This window comes from Ceratotherium simum, chromosome 7 (genome assembly GCF_057802395.1).
Source record: "Ceratotherium simum simum isolate JZ-2026a chromosome 7, ASM5780239v1, whole genome shotgun sequence".
NCBI lineage: Eukaryota > Metazoa > Chordata > Mammalia > Perissodactyla > Rhinocerotidae > Ceratotherium > Ceratotherium simum.
In genome coordinates this window covers 77,184,976-77,194,857 of record NC_141906.1, presented here as the reverse complement: position 1 = coordinate 77,194,857, position 9,882 = coordinate 77,184,976, and positions in this window count along the sequence as shown.

The following is a 9,882-nucleotide window of genomic DNA, read 5'->3' as shown; positions in this document are numbered from 1 at the left end:
TCCTTTCATTGCTGAGTACATCCCATGGTGTGGATGTGACATACTTGGTTTAAACATTCAGGCTTTGAAGTACATTTGGGTTGTTTCCAGTGTTTGCCTATTACAAATAAAGTTGCTAGAAGCATCTGTGTACAGATTTTTGTGTACACATAAGCTTTAATTTCTCTGGGATAAATGCCTAGGAGTGAAATTCCTGGGTCATATGATAGTTTCATGTTTAGCTTTTTAAGAAATTGTCAAACTGTTTTCCAAAGTGGCTGTACCATTTTATATTCCCACCAGCAGTGTGTGAGTAATTCAGTTTCTCTGCATCCTCACTAGTATGTGGTGTCATTATTTTTTATTTTAGCCATTCTGAATAGGTGTGTGGTGAAATCTTTGTGTATGTGTGTGTGGGGAGAACACTTAAGATCTACTCTGTTAGAAAATTTCAAGTATATGATACAGTATTATCAACTATAGTCACCATGTTATACGTTAGATCCTCAGAAATTATCTCTTTTATAATTGAAAGTTCATACCCTTTGACCAACATCTCCTAATTTTCTTCACCCTTTAGCCCCTGGCAACCATCGTTCTACTCTCTGTCTCCATGAGTCTGACATTTTTTTTCTGGATTCCACATATAAGTGATACCATACAGTCTTTGTCTTTCTGTGACACATATACATTTTTTATATACACTATATATATGTATATTATATATATATTTATATACACTATATATATGTATATTATATACATATATATACACACACACACCACATTTTGTTTATCCATCTAACCATAGACAGACACTTAGGTTGTTTCCATATCTTTCTCCTTTAGTCCTGAAGAATCTTTTCACTCAATATAGGATTCTGTGTTGACAGTTTTTTTTTGTTTATCACTTGATAAATATTGTGCCACCTCCTTCTGGTGAGAAATTTGTCATACAAACTGTTTTCACTCCCATAGAGGAAATGTTTTTATCTGGCTGCTTTTGAGATTTTTGTTTGTTTGTTTTTAGTTTTCTGAAGTTTATGATGTTTTTGACACAGATCTTTGGGCTTATCCTCTTTGAAGTTTGCTCAGGCTACTTGAATCTGCATGTTTATGCCTCTTGCCAAATTTGGGATGTTTTCAGCTATTATTTCTTTGAGCACTTTTTCAGCCCTGCCCTCTTCCTGCTCTCTTTCTGGTATTCTGAAACCACAAATATTAAATTTTTAAAAATATTCTCACAAGCCCCTGAGTCTCTGTTCATTTTGAAATTTTATTCCTCTCTATTTTTCAAGTTGGGTAATTTCTAATTTTCTAGCTTCTAGTTCACTGATTCTTTCGTCTGTTCCCACCATTTTGATGTAGAGTACATCCACAAAGCTTTTTATTTGGTTATTGCATTTTTCAGTTTTAAAATTTACATTTGGTTCTTCTGTGTGTCTTTTCTTTGTTTGCTTCTTTCTATCTCTTTGCTGCTTTAAAATTTTTGTCAGATAATTCTAACATCTCTGTCATCATGGTGTTGGGATCTGTTGATTATCTTTTTTCATTCAGTTTGAGATTTTCATGTTTCTTGGTGTGATGAGTGATTTTTGATTGAAACTTGGACATTTCAAGTCTCAGTGTCTGAGACTCTGGATCTTATTTAACCCTTCTGTTTTAGCCGAAGCTTTCTGATACCACTCTGGCAGAGGAAGGGCTGGTGCCACCTATTACTTCCAGGTGGAGTCAGAAGTCCATGTTCCCACTTGGTCTCCATTGACACCCAAGGACAGGGGACTCCATGTTATTGATGGGTGGTGGTAGGAGTTTCTACACATAGTTTCCACTGAGTGGGGTTGGCCTTAACACCGTGGGATGATGGTGAAAGCCCTGACTCTCCACCAAGCCTGCTCTGACATCACTCCAGCAGAGGAGGAGGAGCACCTTGGTACTGCCAGGTGGAGGTAGAAGTTTGGGCTCCCCGCATGATCTTCACTCACACCATGGGTGGAGGCGGCTTATGACCAGCTTGTGGGTAGGAAAGTCCCAGCTCCCCACTTGGCCTTTACTGACCCCATGCTTGCTGGAGTATTTTGTGAATATTATCCTTATCATTTATTCTATAAATTATAGGATAGTATTTAGAGATATGTGTGTAGGTAGTAAGACTAAAAGGAAAATCATGGAAGGATTTACCATAAAATTCAGGATTTTGAGTTCTTTTGGGTGAAGGGAGGAGGTTGTGACTGGGATGGAGCATGCTGTCAATTTCTGGGAGTGCAGGCAATGTTCGATTTCTTGACCTGAATGATGATCATGCTTGTGTTTGTTTTTTAAATAATTCAATACACTTTACACTTATTTTTAATACTTTTCTGTGTGTTATTTGTGTCATATTTCACAATTAAACATTTAAAAAAATAAGACAGATATCTAGGCCTTGGGATTTGCAGGATGGTGGTGCTGTGACTTCTATTTCAATTCTGTGATACTAACTAGATCATTCAATTTCTTTATTTCTTCTTTTGCCAATTTTGGCATTTTACAATTTTCTAGGAGTTCTGTTCAAAAAGGTTTCCAAATTGATCATGTAGTTGTTAATAATACTCACTCATTATTGTTTTGAAAAATCTCTGTTGAATCAGTAGTTATTTCTCTGTTTTAGTCCATATTTTGTTAGGAAATAGTCCATCTGCTTCCATTTTCTGGAAGAGATTATAGAGAATTGGTAAAATTTCTTCCTTAAATTTTTGGTAGAATTCACCAATGAACCCATGTGGACTTCATGCTCTCTGTTTGGGAAAGTTATTAACTATTGATTCAATTTCTTTAATAGATATAGGCTTATGCAGATTATATATTTCTCCTTGTGTACGTTTTGGCAGATCATGTCTTGCAAAAAATTGGTCCATTTCCTCTAGGTTATCAAATTTGTAGGCATAGTATTGTTGATAATATTCTCTTATTATCATTTAAATGTTCATGGGATCAGGAGTTATGGCCCCTTTTTCATTTCTAATATTAGTAATTTGTGTCTTCTCTCTCTCTTTTTTTTAATTACCCTGGTTATGGGTTAACAGTTTTATTGATCTTTTCAAAGAACTAGCTTTTAATTTTGTTGATTTTTTTCTGTTGATTTTTAATTTTATTGATTCCTGTTCTAATTTTTATTATTTTTCTTCTGGGGCTTAGTTTGGATTTATTTAGCTCTTCTTCTAGTTTCCTAAGGTGAAAGCTTAGATTATTGAGTTTTACATCTTCATTCTTTTCTAATATATGCATCCAACACTATCAATATCCCTCCAAGCACTTCTTTCTCTGCATCTGACAAATTTTGATAATGTATTTTAATTTTAATTTAGCCCAAAATATATTAAATTTCTCTTGAAACTTCTTCTTTGGCCCATATGGAATTCAGAAGTGTGTTTAATTTCCACGTATTTTGGAATTTTTTTTTCCAGCTATCTTTTTGTTATTGATTTCTGATTTAATTCCATTGAGATCTGAGAGCCTACTTTGTATAATTTATATTCTTTTAAATGTATTAAGGGTGGTTTGTGGCCCAGAATTTGTCTATCTTGGTGAATGTTTCATGAAGCCTTGAGAAGAATGTGTATTCTGATATTGTTGGGTAAAGTATTCTGTAAATGTCAATTAGATCTAGTTGATTGATGCTGCTGTTCATTCAACCATGTCCTTATGGATATTCTGCCTGCTGAATCTGTTCATTAATGATAGAGGGGTACTGAAATCTCCAACAATAGTGGATTCATCTATTTCTCCTTGCAGTTCTATCAGTTTTTACCTCATATATTTTGGTGCTCTGTGATCAGGCACATACACAATAAGGATTGTTATGTCTTCTTGGAGGACTGGCCCCTTTACTGGCCTATAATGCCCCTCTTTATCTCTGATAATTTTACTTCCTATGATGTCTGCTTTGTCTCAAATTGAAATAACTACAACAGTTTTCTTTTGAGTATTGTTAGGATGGTATAACTTTCTCCATCTTTTTGCTTTTATTGTATTTTTTCCCCAGCTTTACTGAGATATAATTGATATATAACACTGTGTATGTTTAAGGTGTACAATGTGATGATTTTATATATGTATATATTGTGAAATAATTACCACCATAAGGTTAGTTAACACATCCATAAACTCACGTGGTTATCTTTTTTTTTTTTGTGGTGAGAACATTTAAAATCTATTCTCTTAGCAACTTTCAAGTATACAACACAGTATTGTTAACTATAGTCACTATGCTATACATTAGATCCCCAGAACTTATTCATCATATAATTAGAAGTTCAGATCCTTTGGACAACATCTCCCCATTTCTCCAAACACCCAGCTCCTGGCAACCACCAATCTACTCTTTGTTTTTATGAGTTTGTCTTTTTCAGATTCCACATGCAAATGAGGTCATACAGTATTTGTCTTTCTCTGTCTGACTTATTTCACTTAGCATCCATCCTTTTGCTTTTGATAAATCCATGTTTTTATATGTGGAGTGGATTTATTGTAGAAAACACATTGTTGGGTCTTGTTTTTAATCCACTCTAACAAGTCTATCTTTTAATTGGTGTATTTAGACCATTGACATTTAAAGTGATTATTGATATAATTGAATTAATACCTATCAGATTTGTTACTGTTTTCTACATGTTCCCCTTGTTTTTTGTTTGTCTTCCATTATTTTCTGCCTTCTCTGGTTTTAATTAAGCATTTTATATGATTCTATTTTTCCCTCCTTTGAGCATATCAATTATACTTTTTAAAAAACTTTTCTTTAGTGATTGCCCCTGAGTTTGCAATATAGATTTACAACTAATCCAAGTCTAGTTTCAATTAGCACTATACCACTTCAAAGGTAGTGCAAGTATCTTATAACAGAGTATTCCCAATTCCTCCCTCTTATCTCTTACAACATTGCTGACATTCATTTCACTTATCAATTAAGTCATAATCACCAAATGTATTGTTGTTATTATTATTTTGAACAATTTATTATCTGTTAGATCAATTAAAAATAAGAAAAATAAAGATTTTATTTTGCCTTTATTTATTTTTTTCTAATGCTCTTTCTTTACTATATATGTCCAAGTTTCTGACCTATATCATTTTCCACCTCTCTGAAACACTGTGTTACTATTTCTTGCAAGGCAGGTCGACTGGTGACAAATTCCCTCAATTTTTGTTTGTCTGAGAAAGTCTTTATTTCTCCTTCATTTTTCAAGTGTAATTTTGCTGGATACGGAATTCTGGGTTGATGGTTTTTTTTGATTTCAACACTAAATATTTTACTCCACTCTCATTTTGCATGCATGTTTTCTGAAGAGAAGTCCAATGTAATTCTTAACTTTTTTCCTTTGTATTTAAGGTACATTTTCCCTCTGGCTTCTTTCACGATTTTCTCATTGTCTTTGATTTTCTGCACTTTGACTACGATATGACTAGGTATAGATTTTTTTGGTTTTTATCCTGCTTGGTGTTCTCTAATCTTCCTGGATCTCTGGTTTGGTGTCTGTAATTAATTTTGCAAAATTCTCAGTCATTATTATTTCCAATAATTCTTCTATTCCTTTGATCTTTCTTCTCCTCTGGTATTCCTATTATGCATCTGTTATACTTTTTGTAATTATCCCACCATCTGGGATATTCTGTTCCATTTCTTTCATCTTTTTTCTTTTTGAATTTCAGTTTTTGAAGTTACTTTTGACATATCTTCAAACTCACTTATTCTTTCCTTGGATATGTAGAGTTTAAATAATTACAACAATAAAACAAAAGCCAGTAAGCTTAAATGAATCAAAGTGTGCTAAGGTCCTAGTATTACTGATAAAATGGAAAAAGTAATAATTGGCAATTTCCTGTAATAAGTTAAAGATGTATGCAGTAATCTCAAGGGTAACAATTTAGAGAAGAGCTAAAAAAAAGTACAGCTAATAAGTAAATACAATGAAAAACAGAATAATAAATATTTTTGAGAAATCCAAAAGAAGTCCAGGAAGCAATTTAAAAAACCCCTGTAAAAGATAGCTCAAATAGGAAAAAAATAAGGTGTTAAATATAATCTCCTAAATACCAGTAATTGATTTAAATATAAAGAGATTATATATTTTAACTAACAAGTCTAAGATTGTCAGATGGTATTTTTAAAGTCTTTTTTTTTTTTTTTTTTTGTGAGGAAGGTCAGCCCTGAGCTAACATCCATGATAATCCTCCTCTTTTTGCTGAGGAAGACCGGCTCTGAGCTAACATCTATTGCCAATCCTCCTCCTTTTTTTCCCCAAAGCCGCGGTAGATAGTTGTATGTCATAGTTGCACATCCTTCTAGTTGCTGTATGTGGGACACCACCTCAGCATGGCCAGAGAAGCGGTGTGTCTGTGCACGCCCAGGATCTGAACCCGGGCCGCCAGCAGCGGAGCACGAACTTAACCGCTAAGCCATGGGGCTGGCCCCTTTAAAAACCCAACTCTATGCTATTTATGAAATATATCTAAAACAAGATTTAGGAAGGTGGAAAGTAAAAGACTGAGAAACGTTATACTACAAAAATCTTAACTGAAAAAAAGAAAGCTGAAATAGTTATACAAATATCCAAAAAGTAGACTCTCAGGTAAGAAACTTTACTAGAGAGGAAGAGATGCCTTTCATAAAGAAAAAGAGATTACTCCAACAGGAAGATATGGTAATTCAAAGTGTCTGTGCACCTAATAACATGGCATCAGAATATATAAAGCAAAAGAATGGCAGGACTAATGGGAGAATTAGCATTATTTCTCATCTCACTGTGAGACATTTCATTAGGGGAGATTTTATTTTACCTTTCTCAATAGCTGATAAACATACCAAAAATTGGTAAGGATCTATGATCTGGACAGTGAAACTTGAGCTAGTTGACATATGTGGAATAGTGCATCTAACAAAGACATAGTACATGTTCTTTTTAAGTGCACGTGGAATATTTACCAAAACTAGGCAACAAATCAAGACATAAAAATTCCAAAAGATTGCAATCATTCAGGATATGTTCTTTGACTATTGTAGAATTAGGGAATCTATCAATTAGAAAAATAACACTAAAAAACTTCCCTACTGTATGGAATAAAAATAACCTTTAAGTTACCAATGGATTAAAGAAGAAATCATAATAGAAAGAAGAAATAATTTGAATTGAATGCTTATGAACATGTAATGTACTAATATTGTGGGAAGCAGCTAGAGCAGTGCTAAAAGGAAAATTTATAGTCTTAAAATATACATAATTGTAAAGAAATAATGCAGAAAATTAACTACCGAAATATTGACTTCATGAGCTAGAAAAAGAAGAGCTATCAAATCTAACAAAACTATAAGGAAGGAAATAAAGATAAGAGCAGAAATAAATATACAAAAGATAAAATCAATAAAGCCTAAATTTGTTTCTTGAAAATCACAAGCAGCTTTGATGAAGAAAAATAGAGAGAAAACAAAACTTGAGAATATCAAGAATAAAGAGGTATATCACTACATTTCCAACAGACATTTGAAAGAAAATAAGAGAATATTATAACAAACCATCTATATGAATAAATTTGACAATTTTACAAAACACGAATTTCTTGAAAAACATAAGTTGTGAAAACTGTCAAAAGAAGATATACTTCTACTAATGGAATTGATCAATAATTATAACTCTATCACAAAGAAAATCTCAGTTTCAGATGTCTTACTAGTAAATTCTCTCAAACATCAAGGAGAAAAATCTTATGTAAATTCTTCCAGAGAACAAAATATAAAGAAATACTTCCTAACTTGTTTTATGGGTCCAGTTTTGCCTTGACATGATAAGGACATTATAAAAATTTTTGAGATTGATCTCTCTCATAAACTCTGATGCAAGAATTCTAAAACAAACATTACCAAACTAAATTCATCAATAGGATAATCTATTTCAACCAAGTGGATTTACTTCAGGAATGCAAGGGTGGTTTAACATTGGGGAAAGGAATCAGTTTAATTCTCCACATTCATAGAAGAAAAAAACACAAAGCTACAATGATAAAATTGAACATCCATTTGTAATAAAATTCTTATCAAGGAGGAGTAGAAGAGAACTTTTTAAATTTGATAGAGTGTATATTAAAACCCACTTAATGGTGAATTATTGATTCAGTTTCACCTGGAATTAGACAAGAAGGCTTCCATCTCTTCTATTTAAGATTACACCAAAAGTCCTAGCCTGGAAAGTAAGACAAGGGAAAAAAAGTACATGGACTAAATATTGAAAGAAAGAAGTAAAGCTGATGTTATTTCGAGATGACATGATTTTGCGCATAGAAACTGTAAAAGTAAACAGAAGCATACTGTTAGAAGGAGCCTCTACTTCAGCAGTCCAAGCACCAGCTAGGGGGCACCTCCAAACCCTCTGTTAATCCAAACACCAATCTTTTAGAGCTTCTTCTCTGAGATTCTAGAATCTGGGTATGCTTCTTCCTCTTTCTATTTGTTCCACCAGTCCTGGGAGTGGTAGCTATTTTCTGCAGTTTATTAGTAATTATATTTTTAAGTGACAACTTTTGCTCTTTCCTCCTTGTAATATCTGTAGAGCCAATTCTGTTTTAAGTAGCCTCTGTAGGATGCACATAGTGTGCCATTTCTCTTCTGATTAGACCTTGTTGGATACAGGAAATACATTTAAAGTGATTTTGATGGACTTGACTTGCCCATCTCGCAAGACATAATCCTGTTTAATCAGCACATGCCAAACCCTGATGACAGTGATTAGTCAGAAATAGTCATTTGACTATAATCTTTTCCACCAAAATCATTTTTAACAATTTTTTTCTTTCTGGAGTTACTGAGCCACTGGTAAGACTAAATCTAGGGATTCTGGTAGTCCTATTTTCACTACACGGGAAGAGCCCATCTGAGATTAACACAGAGCAGAACAAAGCAGTACAAAAAGTGGGAAGGGAGACACACTCCCGTAAATGATTGGCCCTGTCCAGCCAAGTAAGAAGCCATATCCATCCCCGACTTAGCAGTTTCATGCACTTTTTTGGTGTAGTCTGGTTTATCTAGGTAATTTGGACTTGGATTTCCATCACTTAAATTGAAAGAATCCTGAATGTATCCTGTACAAAACTGTGTGATAGCACATACCACACAATTCTGCATAGTGTAGTGATTAAATAAATCAATTTTGGATTCATAGATACCTAAGTATGACTCTTGCTTTGGCAGTAGCTGTTTTGACCTCATAACAACCAATTAATCCCTCCCAGCTTTAGGGTTTTTATATATGAGACAAAGTTGTGTGATTTAGAGGGAAATTGTAAGGGCAACCTGAGGGAAGTTATATAAAGAATTTAGCACTGTGATTGGCTAACAATAACTAATAGTGGTACAAATCTTAGTTTCTTTGGTTAAATGAATTTAATAGTCATTTTATACAAATTCAATGTACAAAAATAAGCTATATTTTTATATATTAAACAAAACCAAAGAAACATAAAATTAAAAACATAATAACAATTATAGTATCATTAAAAAATTAAATACCAAGGAATAAATCTAATAAAAAATTGCAAGCCTCTACACTGTAAATTACAAAACATTCCTGAAAGAAATTTTAAAAGACTGAAATAAACAAACAGTAAACTATACTCACACAATGGGAGATTTAATATTTTAAAGAAATTAATTCTTCAAAAATTGAGCTATAATTTCACTTAAAAATTATCTAACTAATTCTAAAATCCATTTAGAAATGCTAAGTGCCAAGAATACTCAAGGAAATCTTGGAGAAGTTAAAGCTGAAAGGCTTACACTAACAAATATAATGGCTTACAAAATTACAGGACTTAGAACCAATGGTTTGTTGTTGTTAGTGCCGTTGAGTCAATTCCTACTCCTCGCAACCCTGTGTA